The sequence below is a fragment of the Phytophthora infestans genome, genomic scaffold (assembly GCF_000142945.1).
Source record: "Phytophthora infestans T30-4 supercont1.24 genomic scaffold, whole genome shotgun sequence".
NCBI lineage: Eukaryota > Oomycota > Peronosporomycetes > Peronosporales > Peronosporaceae > Phytophthora > Phytophthora infestans.
Genome location: NW_003303735.1, coordinates 985,543 through 1,002,453, shown reverse-complemented (window position 1 = coordinate 1,002,453; position 16,911 = coordinate 985,543). Strand labels below are relative to the sequence as shown.

The window sequence follows — 16,911 nt, the reverse complement described above, 5'->3', positions numbered from 1 at the left end:
TCGCGTTTAGCTTGCTTAGCCCTCGGAGACTTCATTGCAGGCCCCCTTGTCGCACCCACTTGTCGTGTGGTTAGTCGAAGTGAATAGCCGTCATTTTTGTCTTTCCGAGGTTCATTACACTACTTACAGTACATGCCAAGCTGTAGTGAATAATCGTGATCGTCGGAGCGGTTGTGGATTTGCTACTGCAAATACCTTCAGTTGAGTATATTGGGCGTTTAATACAGAGAGCGCTCGGAGCGGTTTTCCGCACGCACGCGCAAAGCTGTAGCTTTAATATTGGGCCTTTCAAACTTTAAATTATAAAGTGCGAGCCGTGTTCTCTGAAGAATCTGGGCCCATTTCATCTCTCCAAGCCGGTGTTGCGTCCTGCGCTCCTTCTCCTGACGTGAACGGAAGAAACAAGAAGACCGTCACAATCGCACGGAGCCAACGGACGATGGCAGGATAGTGGCAATTATCCGTACACGTCGCTCCGAAAATTAAATCTCAAAGGTAGCTCAAGTCTTAACAACGAACCCCAACCAGGCGTCGCGCTCAGAATTTAAAAGCGCTCTACGATGTCGAGTGCAGAAGAAGTGGACAGCACGCGGGGCAACAGAGCATCAGCGCTTCTTATTAAACCGAGCGGAGCAAAGCAAAAGCAGAGGAAGCAAAGCAGGCCCACGCGAGGTCAAACGGAGGCAAGAGAGCTGGAAGATTTGTCTGCCCGCTCGTCAAATAATCGTACCCGTGCTGCTCATGACTTGGCTGCGCGGCGGTTTGACCGCTTTCTAGGCATTGAGAATGGAGCGAGCGAATCCGACAGCTTCACCAATCGTAGGCCAGGCCCGCTAACGATCGCCTCTCTGAAGGCCGAAGACATCACAAAGGACATGATTGGTCGTTTTGCTGACTATTTACTAGTCTACGAGGACCTGGCGTGCAGCACTAGTCTGGATTGTATGAGCTCAGTCCGAGTTTTATTGGAGAGAAAGACCTGTACTAGGCTATTTGATGATAACAAATCGTGGTACAGTCAGCTGCGTAAATCACTCGAGAAAGAATTTTACAACCGCTTGCCTGAGGGCGTCAGGCTCGTGGTCAACAGAGCTCCACTCATGACACCTGAAGACCTTCGTTTGATTGGAGGGGGGTTATTCGCTGACAACACAACTTTGTCGTTGAAGGATAGAACACTTATCAATTTTCAGTGGGCTGTTGTTGGAAGAATATCCGACATCACAAATCTGGAGTTTTGCGATCTTCTGTGGGTGAATGATGCAATTCTCATTAATATTGTGCGCAAGAAGGTGGCTGAACAGCAGTCATTATCGATACTTTGCTCAGCGCTAATGTGGGAGATAGACCCCTTTCACAGTCTAGCTACTCAGCTGGCCACTGATCCATTCAACCCGTCGTCTCGAGTCTTCCCACAAGTCGCAATAAGCGAGTCAGGTGAGTGTGGTAGCGCTCACACCAACAAAGTGCTAGCTGCATTGTCAACAAGCTCTAGCTGTGGTGGCCAATTAACGCCTGGCTTACGAACACACTCAGCTCGCCGTGGAGCTGCTACGCATGCTGCATCAAACAGTGGACTGAGTTTAGCTGATGTCGCGCATCGAGGCAAGTGGAGTATGGAGCAGATGATGAAACTATTTGTTTACATTGCGTCTACAACCAAAGGTGACTTAAAAGTAGCCCGAGTTATTTCTGGGTGGAAGGTTGCAGATGCGGTAGTCCATTCACCCCACCTAGCGCCTGGTTTGTCGAGCCGTGCTGACGCTGACCCAAACGACTCGAATCTACAGCAGAAATTTGCACTTTCCCTCTTTGACAAAGCCTTGGATCGGCTGAAACCACACAAGTTCATCTTCACACTGACGGCTTCGCTACTTATGTATTTTGAGGAGACGTATCGACGGTATCCAGCACACATTCTTCACAGCAAAATGATTTCGGTGGTAAGGAGTGTCGTGAATGATGGTCAATGTGGAGAAGAGGACGCACTTAATTTGCTTCGTGAGTGGAGTATTGCTGTGCGAACACGGTTCGTCCAAGATAACGTCCTGTCACTTCCGATTGGCGTCGTCGCAGATAGTTTAACAGATACTGCAAGGGCAGCCCAATTTGTTGGGGCTCATACTTTCAAGGAGACTCTGGTTGGCACAGTGGCAACGCTGCAAAGTATTGCAGGAGCGACAGAAGAAACTCGACTGCGTCTAAAGGTGGTGGAGGATACTAACGAAAAGCTCGTCGTGGCCAACAAACAGCTTGCGACATCATACAGTAAGCTTGCGGCATCATACGAGCACCTCGTAGCTTCTATTGAGAAATCTATGCAGCGGATGGAAAACACAATTACTGAGCCGGAGAGACGTACAATTGCATCGAATTCCTTGCAGCTACTTCAGCCACCTAAATGGCCTAGGACCCTAAACAAACTCGGCGGGGTATCTCTATCCACCCTCATTTGTCAGTACTTAGAGGAAGATCTGGAAGCCGCTCCATACGATCGAAAGAACCGAGCACAAACCGAATGCAAGCGGGCGATGGTAATTGCTTTTGGGGTTATGGGCGACCGTAAGCCCATGCCATTTCGATCGTTAAGCGATGATGCCACACGAGCTAAGTGGAGAGCACAAGCACAACAAATTGCTCAAGAGGTCGAGAACGAGATTGTTGAGCAGCTTTCCGATGGTAAGCGCAAGCGTAAGCCGTACATTACCGGAATCGTTAAAGCTTGCGATGCGCTGAAAAGTACAAAGCGAAAGCATGAGGACACAACCTCTGGAAACGACAGCTATGAGCAGTAGAACAGTCATCGAAATCCTTCGCGTTTAGCTGGTCCACTAAAACTTTGATTTGTCCCTTTGCTTAGCCCTCGGAGACTTCATTGCAGGCCCCCTTGTCGCATCCACTTGTCGTGTGGTTAGTCGAAGTGAATAGCCGTCATTTTTGTCTTTCCGAGGTTCATTACACTACTTACAGTACATGCCAAGCTGTAGTGAATAATCGTGATCGTCGGAGCGGTTGTGGATTTGCTACTGCAAATACCTTCAGTTGAGTATATTGGGCGTTTAATACAGAGAGCGCTCGGAGCGGTTTTCCGCACGCACGCGCAAAGCTGTAGCTTTAATATTGGGCCTTTCAAACTTTAAATTATAAAGTGCGAGCCGTGTTCTCTGAAGAATCTGGGCCCATTTCATCTCTCCAAGCCGGTGTTGCGTCCTGCGCTCCTTCTCCTGACGTGAACGGAAGAAACAAGAAGACCGTCACAATCGCACGGAGCCAACGGACGATGGCAGGATAGTGGCGATTATCCGTACACGTCGCTCCGAAAATTAAATCTCAAAGGTAGCTCAAGTCTTAACAACGCACCCCAACCAGGCGTCGCGCTCAGAATTTAAAAGCGCTCTACGATGTCGAGTGCAGAAGAAGTGGACAGCACGCGGGGCAACAGAGCATCAGCGCTTCTTATTAAACCGAGCGGAGCAAAGCAAAAGCAGAGGAAGCAAAGCAGGCCCACGCGAGGTCAAACGGAGGCAAGAGAGCTGGAAGATTTGTCTGCCCGCTCGTCAAATAATCGTACCCGTGCTGCTCATGACTTGGCTGCGCGGCGGTTTGACCGCTTTCTAGGCATTGAGAATGGAGCGAGCGAATCCGACAGCTTCACCAATCGTAGGCCAGGCCCGCTAACGATCGCCTCTCTGAAGGCCGAAGACATCACAAAGGACATGATTGGTCGTTTTGCTGACTATTTACTAGTCTACGAGGACCTGGCGTGCAGCACTAGTCTGGATTGTATGAGCTCAGTCCGAGTTTTATTGGAGAGAAAGACCTGTACTAGGCTATTTGATGATAACAAATCGTGGTACAGTCAGCTGCGTAAATCACTCGAGAAAGAATTTTACAACCGCTTGCCTGAGGGCGTCAGGCTCGTGGTCAACAGAGCTCCACTCATGACACCTGAAGACCTTCGTTTGATTGGAGGGGGGTTATTCGCTGACAACACAACTTTGTCGTTGAAGGATAGAACACTTATCAATTTTCAGTGGGCTGTTGTTGGAAGAATATCCGACATCACAAATCTGGAGTTTTGCGATCTTCTGTGGGTGAATGATGCAATTCTCATTAATATTGTGCGCAAGAAGGTGGCTGAACAGCAGTCATTATCGATACTTTGCTCAGCGCTAATGTGGGAGATAGACCCCTTTCACAGTCTAGCTACTCAGCTGGCCACTGATCCATTCAACCCGTCGTCTCGAGTCTTCCCACAAGTCGCAATAAGCGAGTCAGGTGAGTGTGGTAGCGCTCACACCAACAAAGTGCTAGCTGCATTGTCAACAAGCTCTAGCTGTGGTGGCCAATTAACGCCTGGCTTACGAACACACTCAGCTCGCCGTGGAGCTGCTACGCATGCTGCATCAAACAGTGGACTGAGTTTAGCTGATGTCGCGCATCGAGGCAAGTGGAGTATGGAGCAGATGATGAAACTATTTGTTTACATTGCGTCTACAACCAAAGGTGACTTAAAAGTAGCCCGAGTTATTTCTGGGTGGAAGGTTGCAGATGCGGTAGTCCATTCACCCCACCTAGCGCCTGGTTTGTCGAGCCGTGCTGACGCTGACTCAAACGACTCGAATCTACAGCAGAAATTTGCACTTTCCCTCTTTGACAAAGCCTTGGATCGGCTGAAACCACACAAGTTCATCTTCACACTGACGGCTTCGCTACTTATGTATTTTGAGGAGACGTATCGACGGTATCCAGCACACATTCTTCACAGCAAAATGATTTCGGTGGTAAGGAGTGTCGTGAATGATGGTCAATGTGGAGAAGAGGACGCACTTAATTTGCTTCGTGAGTGGAGTATTGCTGTGCGAACACGGTTCGTCCAAGATAACGTCCTGTCATGCCTCATTGGCGTCGTCGCAGATAGTTTAACAGATACTGCAAGGGCAGCCCAATTTGTTGGGGCTCATACTTTCAAGGAGACTCTGGTTGGCACAGTGGCAACGCTGCAAAGTATTGCAGGAGCGACAGAAGAAACTCGACTGCGTCTAAAGGTGGTGGAGGATACTAACGAAAAGCTCGTCGTGGCCAACAAACAGCTTGCGACATCATACAGTAAGCTTGCGGCATCATACGAGCACCTCGTAGCTTCTATTGAGAAATCTATGCAGCGGATGGAAAACACAATTACTGAGCCGGAGAGACGTACAATTGCATCGAATTCCTTGCAGCTACTTCAGCCACCTAAATGGCCTAGGACCCTAAACAAACTCGGCGGGGTATCTCTATCCACCCTCATTTGTCAGTACTTAGAGGAAGATCTGGAAGCCGCTCCATACGATCGAAAGAACCGAGCACAAACCGAATGCAAGCGGGCGATGGTAATTGCTTTTGGGGTTATGGGCGACCGTAAGCCCATGCCATTTCGATCGTTAAGCGATGATGCCACACGAGCTAAGTGGAGAGCACAAGCACAACAAATTGCTCAAGAGGTCGAGAACGAGATTGTTGAGCAGCTTTCCGATGGTAAGCGCAAGCGTAAGCCGTACATTACCGGAATCGTTAAAGCTTGCGATGCGCTGAAAAGTACAAAGCGAAAGCATGAGGACACAACCTCTGGAAACGACAGCTATGAGCAGTAGAACAGTCATCGAAATCCTTCGCGTTTAGCTGGTCCACTAAAACTTTGATTTGTCCCTTTGCTTAGCCCTCGGAGACTTCATTGCAGGCCCCCTTGTCGCATCCACTTGTCGTGTGGTTAGTCGAAGTGAATAGCCGTCATTTTTGTCTTTCCGAGGTTCATTACACTACTTACAGTACATGCCAAGCTGTAGTGAATAATCGTGATCGTCGGAGCGGTTGTGGATTTGCTACTGCAAATACCTTCAGTTGAGTATATTGGGCGTTTAATACAGAGAGCGCTCGGAGCGGTTTTCCGCACGCACGCGCAAAGCTGTAGCTTTAATATTGGGCCTTTCAAACTTTAAATTATAAAGTGCGAGCCGTGTTCTCTGAAGAATCTGGGCCCATTTCATCTCTCCAAGCCGGTGTTGCGTCCTGCGCTCCTTCTCCTGACGTGAACGGAAGAAACAAGAAGACCGTCACAATCGCACGGAGCCAACGGACGATGGTAAGAAGCGCTGATGCTCTGTTGCCCCGCGTGCTGTCCACTTCTTCTGCACTCGACATCGTAGAGCGCTTTTAAATTCTGAGCGCGACGCCTGGTTGGGGTGCGTTGTTAAGACTTGAGCTACCTTTGAGATTTAATTTTCGGAGCGACGTGTACGGATAATTGCCACTATCCTGCCATCGCCATTCGATTCTTTTTTTAACTTCTCGAAAACAAGCGGCTCCGATTCATCATACTTAATTCGATGTTCTACCGACCCAGTACCGGTAATATGGCTTTAATGAGATTTTTACGTCATTTTTAAAGAGAATTTTGCCATTTCCAGAGCGACGTTAGAAACGCTTATAGCAACTATATTGACATAGACACTGCGCAGGCGTTGCAGTACGCTCTGCGTATATTCGCATAAACCGGGGATGAACAAATGTGTTCTGGTCAAGTAAATTTGTGCCAATATCGAGCTGTGCTAAATAATCTGACCAGGTCAATTAGTTGTGAACTCATAGTGCAGAATAATCTGACCTCATAGTGCAAAATAATCTGACCAGGTCAATGTATTGTGTGTTCATAGTGCAGAACAATCTGACCTGGTCAATTAGCGTGAATCCATATTCAGAAAACGATGAGCTCCATTCATTATAAAATCGCCAGCAAACACTTTCAACTGCATCTTTACGGACCTTCTTCAGTTCAAACCTTGCTCTCCAGCGATGCCCCAAAGCCAAATTGAACCTATTTGGCTGATCACCATGTTAAGACGGATTTTATCAAGTACCGCTGGAACAACCTTTGCTGCTCGGCAGTCTATGCCGTAAGGACAAGGCTGTGCACTCTATGCCCTGGAGACCATGACATGACTGAGCGCCGCCTTCGATGACAAAGCCCTACCTGTAATGACGCAGTCCAGCCTATAAAATGTCTAGTTGTCTGGAAGGTCAGTCATTGTGAGAACTCTTCGACTTGGTGTACTTTTGCAAACGACCATATTCACGCACGTGGAGGTATTGCTTGCGCCGTTGCTCCCATGCCGCGAGTGACGCCTAAAAGGAAGGAGAACATTCAACGCATGAATGACAGCTCAGTACCACAACGACTTATTTGGAGCAACACGCTAAGAGCGCCTGATATACCAGCCCATGTGCTGAGATTTCCATCGTGCGCACTAGTTCAGCGCAGAGTGCGATACAATTGCTGGCTGGAAGGATCGAAGAGTTCTATTAAGCGAGTGAGAGATCTTGCCCGCGCAAAGCATTTTCAGCTGATATAGATCCAGAGACCGCTTTCATCTTTGAAAATAGACAATATGAAGACGGCCTTCCGCTTGTGGGGAATGGAGAAGATGAAGAGCCTCTGGTATTGAGCATCACAAGCATCAAGCTCATGCAGAGCTTAGTGAATCTTCAGGAAAAAGAACCGCTCTTGATTTTCCATTTGGATGCAACATTCAAACTCAGTGACATTGGTTATCCAGTTATCACATGAGGGTTCACTGATCGTCGCCGGATTTATCATCTTGCCAGCCTGTATACTGTTAGCCTAAGGACAGAGCGTAATTACTACGAGACAATTGAAAATTTTGTTGGTATATTTCACGAGCGTATGGGAACTGGACTTCGAGCTGATGCAGTAATGGGCGATGCGGAAGCTGCACAATTAAATGGTCTCGGCAGACTATATGTCCGGGCACGGTATATCGTGATATTCTCGATATGCATTACACTTTGAGTAGGAACGAGCTAGTCGGGGTATGGAATCGAGTATCAAATGAGTGTTTGTCTGATGGAAGACTAACCTTCTATAATAGCTACTTTGACTAACAGTGGGCTAGCAGTCCGTTCTGGTGGTGGCAGATTTATCATTCTCCTGGAGGATATCGACCAATAACCCGTGCGAATTGATTAACGCCAGCATAAAGCGATATACCCAGCGTAACGCATACGACACGCCGATTGATCCTTAAATTGGTCACAATTACTGAACATTATTCTATCTGTGCCCATCCCCTCCCTCCGGTACAGCAATGACACCCCCACAAGAAGCCAAACGTCTCGCGAAAGTACCAGTTTTGACTGGTCGTGCTGCTGTGTTCGCAACACCAGAGCCGTCAGTTATACGGGTGCTGTATCTTGGTGACAGAGAGATGTGAATATGACATTTCAGCTTTGGCCGACTATCGAATCGTTACTGGAGAGCACAGATCGGTGGTATCATCTCCAGAATGCATGACGGATGAGGAAAAAGAATCGGCATCAACCTTCTACCGCTCAGCCGTAAATTGGAGTGTCCGGAGGGCGCCCCACGTAGGCATGCCGCAAGACGGGTGGCCAGTTCGCATCGACAGTTTTCAGTGCAAGTGCTCCTACTTCTATAAATTTTTGTCGTGTGCTCATGTTGTATGCGGTCGGCCTCAGCATGCCAGGTGTCAATGGCTATCATCTGAGATTTAAAGGTCGCCGTGTTCGACGAGCGAGTCAGCCTGATGATGTTGGTTATCCTTCCGCTATTAATCCCAGTATTGGTCGAACTCACTGGACACTCCAAGGGTTATCTACCACAAGCTACATTTCCTCCAGCAAATTTAGTGGAGCAGCTTTCAGAAGTTGAGCCTAATTCGGGTCTTAATTTTAACTTCATTAATGATGTATACGGTAGTTGGGAATCTCAAGACTCCGCATCGGAAGAGGTTAATGCCCCTCTTTCCCTTCTGTATGCATCGCAACATAGGGAGATAGCAGCTTCTACTGAGGGGTATTTTCGTGCCCCACTTTTGCCAGATTTGGTCATGGGCACTGACCAAAGCGCGCCGCGATTAAGTTTATTCACCAATCCAATGTGCCAGCTTCCACCTGGCGGGCGTACGTTTTATCATCTAGCGCAGCGCTGCACCTGCGACTGATGCACCTCCGACCGAGCTACTACAGTTTCGATCTCAACGAGGTCGTCCCTCTCTCGCTTCACTAGCGTTGGATATGCAGTACCTACTTCGCTTGATGTTCCAGCTTTACTCGATACTTGAATTAATCTCAAATACAAATATGCTCACTTTGTGTAGCTCTCTTATACAGCAATTTATACATGACAAGCAAACATTCACCGCTCGGTTCTCTTGTCTAATGTACTTTAAAGTACAGTACTATTTTTACCGCGTTATTCAACGTCTCCGATACCTTCTTGGGTACATTATTCAAAACTATTAGGACTCAGTCCGACGACACAAGCAACATTCAGTTGGTCTACCGTATTCACTCCGATATAAAGATTCATGGAATTCCAATATTTGAAGTTCAAATTAAGATCGCTCTTGCCTGCTGGCACATCTGCATCACTTTAGACAGGAATTTAAGTATCCACATCGGGTCGCAACTCTCCTTACCTTTAAAATAAATCTCAGATAAATACTACTATTAAAATGTCGGCAATCTTTCATTTTCAGCTACGATTTTTGCAGGTGTGACATGCAGGTATTTTCCAGGATTACATTGTATTTATCTTTCCCCAATTTAATTTCGTGGAATAAATGTTCTCTGGATACCATACCAAAAATTATCGGACCGGATGACCTTATCGGACCTATGTATTGTACACAGCTTATCTCGGAATGGTACGAGGTATAGGGGAGGACATGCCTGATGTGAAATGACGCAAAAGACCAAAGAGTGGCTAAACAGACTGTTTCATAGACGGCAGGAAATGGCCTGAAACGCCCTCTGGGCTGAGAAAATCACTATTTTGTTTTTCTATGCATTTTTGGCATGAGGGTCACGTGCGCATGAGCTAGCAAATTTAACAATGAGGCAGAAGCGTCACGATCGTCCGGATAATTTTGCATTCGTCCTAAATAAAGAATGGCAATAGCGGTTATCAGAGCCACTATTGCTTATTGGTTAATTATCTGTCAGTAAAAACATGCCACTTGTATTTGCATTAGAATACAGGTATCGAATGGTTTGCAGCCTCTCACTTTCAGTCAATCCGTCGCCGAAAGCTCACGCTGGCGGTCAGTCTTACTTTTTTCACCACAACTACGCTGATCTCCCGAACGGGCTGCACGGTCTTCCAAGCCTCCAGGTCGCCTCTGACCCCCCCCCCCCCTCAAATGATGTGGCTCAGCTGAGAGAGCGCAAGGTTTCGGCCTTGAGGATGCCTGTTCAAATCGGGCATCGTTATTGCTTATGCTTGGGTTAGAGGCCTTGAGGCGAAGATCAAGTTTCGTGGACAGCTCAGATCAGCAAGAAAGGTGACTGCATACGTGTGTTGAGGTCGACATGACTTAATACTGTGAGGAAGGGTGAATGTATCCGAATCTAAATATTTGTTATACTTACTAACCTCCTCAAGAACGTCCTGCGTGTAGCCAGGAGACGGGTCTTGGATTGCAGCTGTCTGGAGCAGTTAGCGGTGGCGTTGGATCTTGGCATTTAGCGCGCTGGCGCAGTGGACCCGCTGAAGGTGCTTGAGGACCGCGCTCGGTCCGCGAGAGTTGATGCTGTGTTTGTCTTTCAAGTACGTGAGTACGGCATTCTCGGCGCGCTTCCCCAGCCACAGAGCTCGGTCGCGGTAGTCCGCTGACGTTTGGCTGAGCACGACGCCGTCGTCGAGAAACAGCTTCATGTACGCAACTAGCAGTTTGGCCTTTGAGCGCTGCTGCTTCGGTGCTTCGACGTACCAGCGTGGCTCTTGCGCGTAAAAGGAAAACAAAGTCGCATGAAGGTAGGTTGCTGATCCTCTACGCTGGTTTTGCTTGTGTTTGCTCACATCGGTGGCGTCTTCATCTTGAATGCTTCTTTTTCGCGTTTCAGCTACATGATCACCTTTCTGCTTAGCCTCAAACAGATTCATGCGGGCGTCTTTGCGCTTTAAATTTTCGAAAAGGCGTTTTATGTCAGCGGCTTGGTGGTCGATGATCTTCTGTTCTTGGCTTGGTTCGATTATCATAAATGGTGAGGTGGGTGTTTCTATGCTGTCCTTACAGGAAAGCTGCGCTCCTGCAAGATGCGTCGACCAGGCTAATAGGTTCGGAAGCGTACGTCCAGCCTGCGTAACACAGGTTTTAAATCGTTTCACCGCTGGACTGTTGGGACTTAAGCCCTTTACGACGGGATAGTGCCTAACGACGCAAGCGGTTAGGACGTCTAGAACCTTCCGGTTGATGTTGATGCTCTCCGTCTCTAGTTGATAGCAAGCTGCGAGCAAGACTCGTTGGAGTTCGGCAATCACGTCAAGCGTGTCTGCGTCAAAGCTGGACAGGTTTTTGGAGAGGGGCAACGTCCTCTGGTTTGTATCCACTCAATTCCTTGGCAATCATGTGGTCTTCTCTACTTGTGTTGAAGATGTAGTTGAACCATTTGTTTGTGGTGCTTAGGCTCCAAGAGCCGCGATCAAAGATCCAGCGCACGGTCATCTTCACGCAGCCGTTGGCATATTGGGCCCCACCACGACGGAAAAAGTGGGACGTGAGAGCAGCTGACACACCGGCGGCAGGGGCGACGCGATCAAGCACACGGCTGACATGTGCGTAAATTGTCGGGGCCGCAGTAGTACGAGGAGGAGGGGAGCAGGAGGAGCAGGCGTAGCAAGACCAGATGTCGCCGGTGGTGCGTTTAGGAGCTCCACGAGCGGCACGTCAGGTGAAAGTGTGGTCGGCGTTTGCTGCACTTGGTCGGGAAGGTTCCCGATGAGAGCTGGGTACGGTGCTACTTGGACGGAGAGGGCGAGAGCACCAGCGAGCAAGGGGCACGTTGCGAAGTCGGCGTCGGGGAAGAGAGACAAACCTTGTTCTTTCGACGTCTTCACACGAACCAGTCGAAGGAAGAAGACACGAGCGACATCTAAAGAAATGTCCCGCTTCTTGATCATCGACAGGTCCGAAGCTCGCCCGAACAGGTACCAGAGCAGACACAGAAGAGCAGCATCTTGGTAGTCGCTCTTAGAACATGCATTGGCATACAAATACACAACCATTTTTTTCAAGACAGCCCTTGTACATGGTGGAGCCTTTGCTACGAAGCCACCACCGTCTCTTTTCAGACAAAGGTCATCTAGCGTTTTCCCATTTAAGCAGCCGCGATTCTACCGAAGCTTGGTGTTGAGGAAATTGCTCTAGGAGCCAAATTTTGGCTTGGCGATAGTACGGCATTGCAGGTTTTCGTGCCAGCATTGTATCCTTCTTTCCTTCACTAAACGCAAGATACATTCCAAACTTATCCATGACGCACACAAAGCTCTTGCCACTCTCATCCTCATCAATACATGTCTTAACGTATTCCTCCTCAACATCCTCACCCTTTAAAAACTTGAAAAATGCTGCGACAGCAGTTGCCTTAGCCCGCAAGGTGTTGCCAGGTTGCAATTCCTCCAAACCCCTCGCGAAGGTCCGATAAAGAGGAATATGAAAGAGACACGTCTACCACTTGACAGCTAAATGAGCATACACATATTTTAGAGTTCTATCGGACTTGATATGTCCGATCGGGTGGCTTGGATGACTCACCTAGACCTACTACATCCGATTAGCTAAAATCATGATTTACATTAACTGTAATTGGCTGGTGATATTTGCTGGCAGGTAATTGGCAGTATATACCCATACAAAATTCAAGTATGGTCCGATAAACTATTATAATCATCCGTATGTACATCCAGAGTTCTTACCTCGGTAAACCTGTACGAAAGCATTAATTGGCTAATATCACAATTGCTTTAAGCTAACAAGTGAAGAAATGTACATAAAACGGGGTGTAAAATGAAATGAAATGCGAAACCTGAGGACGCGTAAAATGTCCACAGTACTATGAGGTCAATCCACAGAGATAGGATTAATCCACAGATCTGTGAGCCCAGTAAATAACACACTATACTAATCCATAGCTGAATTGACAAATCCACTAGAAGATCAATCAATCCACCAAATGTCAGGTAATCAAACAAACTAAATTTTAGCCAACCAGTGACCGATTACAAACCTTCGGAGATTGGCCGACACGCATCCAACCAAAATCTGCGGTAGGAAACGTCGAGACCAGCCACCGACAACGCCACCTGACTCCCCTTGCTCTCTACGCGCAGCACTCGTAAGCCCATAGTGAGTAGCTAGACGAAATCTTCTACCTACCGTACGGACGCTAAAACTATCTAATTATTGTATTTTGTTTGCTTGATTGCTAACAATGTATCTGACACAGCCGCTTTAACAAATGGGAAAGCCACTTCCGTGGGCTATGCTGTATCGGTAGGTGTCGGAGGTGGAAAGCCAGCGTATTGTGGAAAACACGAAGCACGCGAAGAAACACAAAGTCACTGTCAGCAACACATCGATATGTGCCGTGTGTACGGATCCATCACCTCACACAATGCGGTACCGGGTCTTCTCGTGTTCTTCAGCTACGTGTGCGGATGCGTGTGTCGCACCTTTGAGGTGTCGTTGGAAATGCAAGACGCTTGTATGCTGCAAAAGCGGCATAGTGAATATTTACGAGCTTGGTTTACACGAAGTGAAAAAAAATAATCTTCCTACTGGCGGCCTGACGTTGAAACAAAAGAGAACGGTACGACAACTAGCTGTTAACGGTCTGAAACCTGCTCGAATTCGAACGCGCTGGCTGTTGGTGCCCCTGCGGAAAAAATTCCGCATCTCAGCAAGGTGCAAAGTTTTGTTACATATTGCCGCAAGACTGAATTGAACAATACGGACGACTTGGATATTCTGGAGAAAGTTATCAGAGCAAAAGCCTACACTGGGTTAGAAGAAGAAAGCTCTGCATTTTCGTGCAACATGAATTGTAATGGAGACATCAATGTTGATGAAGGAACCGACACTAGCACATTTTTTGTCGGCTTCACTACAAAGGCACTGTTAAAACGACTCGACCGTGATCCGCACAGTTTCATTTTTCATTTTGATGCGACCTACAAGCTGAACCAAGTGGATTATCCTACCTTTGTCTGTGGAATTTCTGACCATTCTCGTTCCTTTCACTTGGTTGCTTTGTTCGTCGTGTCACAACAAGAAGAGGGTCACTACGCGAGTGCGCTTGCATCCCTCCGAGCTATCTACGCTCGATTTTTGCGGAAGCCGATGGTAGTGCACTACATTCTTGGAGACGCCGACGGAGCCCAGTACAATGCGATGGCATCAGTGTTCGAGCATTGTGAAACAGAGATTTTGATGTGCTTTACCACGTTATCGCAAAAGTTCATGAGCGGACGAGGTATCTACTACCCGGTAAGCGTAGCCTGGTCTTGGCCGATATATTTGATATGCATTACGCAAGAAACGCCTCGAAATTTCATGCTAAAAGACGTCTGCAGTGTGGCGGTGGCTTGCCGACCCAGATGTCGAGCGATTTGGAGAGTATTTTCTGCAGCAGTGGCTGACGGGAATGTTTGTGAAATGGCAGTGCTTCCGTACGCCTGTTGGTTGGGCAACTACAAATAATCCCGTGGAAACGTTCAATGCCAAGCTGAAGAAAACCTACACTTTACGAGAGCGAATGCTAATGGGGTCTTTGGTTGGTCAACTTCAAGTGTGTTGTCGAATGGAGAGCGTGTCGGGTGCTGCATTCCATGAAACATCTACCGCTAGCAGCAGGCTTCGACGGCGCGCGACAACTTTGCGCCGACAGCAACTGCTCGTTGAGACTCCATCCTTCGACGGCTCCAGCAATTTTGTACTTGTCGTTTCTAAAGCTACACCTCGAATCTACGTGAAGCCGAAGAGGAAGTCGATGGAAATTGTGGATGTGGCTGTGCAACTTGGTGCTAATGCGGCTAGAATGGAACGAGATGAACAGCCGGAGGAAGGATGGTCAGTGGATCTAACTACTCGCACTTGCCCGTGTAAATACTTTTTCCACAAAGGCCAGTGTGTACATCTTCTCTTTGCCTTTTATACAAGGTTTGGTACTGACCAACTGGCAAGAGGAAGTTGTTCAACCGCAGCCGGCGCAACAAAAGAAAACCTTAGAAGATCAGATCGCAGAAGCAGCCGGAGCAGACCAGTCCAAACGTGGACGTCCGATCCTTAACGGCCCTGCTTTATCGTTGTTGTAGACACATGAAATGAATGTTTGCTTGAATATACCATCACTTCATCGCCTTATTGCCTTCTTCTTGCTATGTTTCTTATTATACGTATAGTGTCTTTGCGAGTTGAACACACGGACAGCCGATAAGGCTGATGATGACCTCGCGATGGGTTTAACTCCCATTTAAAATGTAGTAAGCATATATTGTGCTCTTAAGCCGGTTAATCTTGCACAAGGACGCAGTGAAGTCTGTTGGATCTACACTCGCGTCTCCTCAGGTCGATTTTCCGCCGTTCAGCTGTTGGTCCTCGACTTCTTCTTCGCTTGCGTCCTTACTTTCGTCGTCGCTCTCAGCGTCGACCGCATCATCATTATCTACGTAGAAATCATCATCGCTCTCCTCCTCAATGTTATCACCGTGCTCGACCTCGTCATCCACGCTGTCCTCGTGGTACACGTACGCTAGCTCTTCAGTGTAGCTGGACTTCCCCGGTTTCTTCGGATGGCGGCGGTGGTTATGCTGGTACAGCGCGTTTCGCTTCTTGAATTCCCTGTTGCACTTGTGGCAAATCCCCCCACGCGCATCAGCTTCTAGGCGCGCCTTCTTGGACTTGACCTTGTTGGGGTTGTCGGCACAGTAGCGGCGGTGGTTGGAGAGATGACGACGAGATATGCACTGTTGGACGCAATGCTCGCACATGTAGCTTCTGAACACAGCAGCTTCAGTTGCGTCGGCCTTTTGTGGAATTCCACGTACACGTACGTAACAATGCAGCCTTAAATTTTCCTCTTCAAATTCAGCCCCTGCATGGACCAAGTCTCCGCGGAACAGCAGGAATGCGCCCGCGTCGAGTGACAACAGTTTGCATTTGTCCATTTCTGCATAGACTCCAAAACAGCCAGGATAGACGTAGAGCTGTGTGTCTGATTGAAGAGCAATAATGACAGACGCCTGAACAATACCCTTTTCCAGTTTCGCTTTGCTTGTCTCGAATGAAGGAAAATCTAGGTGGATGCCTTGGCGAAGGCCCCCCGGAAGTGATTTCAATGCGTTCCAAAAAGACTTTTGGTGTACCAATTTTTATCAGACCCTTCCACAATACCCTTCACTTGCTTGTATATTTTGTTTGTAGCCGGACCAAATGTAGCAATAGGAGCTTGAAGACGGAAATGGTCACGTTCTACTTCATAAACCTCACCAAAAATAGGTCTGAAGTCCAGTTGCTCGATTTCCTGCTTAGCTTTCTCCAAAGTGTGAGGCGGTAGTCCTAAGTTTCCGACAATGTAGCCTTCATTCCAGAACTGCGCCTTTAGACTGGCGTCCATAATGACTGACACCTCGTCACACTTACTCGCCAGGCACACACGTGAAGGAGCACACAGGTCGTGTCAAGTCGTAAATGTGGTTGAGGTACTCGCCAGCAGAGCGGACCAACGGTTGTAGCTTCACGCGTCTAACACAACGCACGTCTGAAAGCAGCAGCTTCTTCACGACGAACAGCAAGTAGGTGCCGACTGCGAGGCTTCTTAGAGGGCAATACTGACTCGTTAACAGAGTCTTCAAGGCTTCAGACGACGGAACAGACACCTCGGTGGCGTTTGGGTTGGAAAACAAGCAAGTGCGGCTTCTGGTGGCGGCTCAGACTCTTCTGGCAGTGGTGGCGGAGCTCGTGCTTGGGGGAAGGCACTGCGTCGTGATTGTTGTGAGCGGGTGGATTTGGACGGGGTTGCGGGCTGCTCAAGCGACGAATTAAGGCTTCTTTG

The 16,911-nt window shown here is 48.1% G+C and overlaps 1 pseudogene across 1 annotated transcript; it reads left to right on the top strand.

Moving 5' to 3' along the window:
* Positions 1 to 10,219: 10,219 nt before the first annotated feature.
* On the top strand, positions 10,220 to 10,290 carry PITG_27557 (annotated as a pseudogene). Its single transcript has one exon. The product of its transcript is annotated as a tRNA-OTHER (tRNA).
* Positions 10,291 to 16,911: the final 6,621 nt, after the last annotated feature.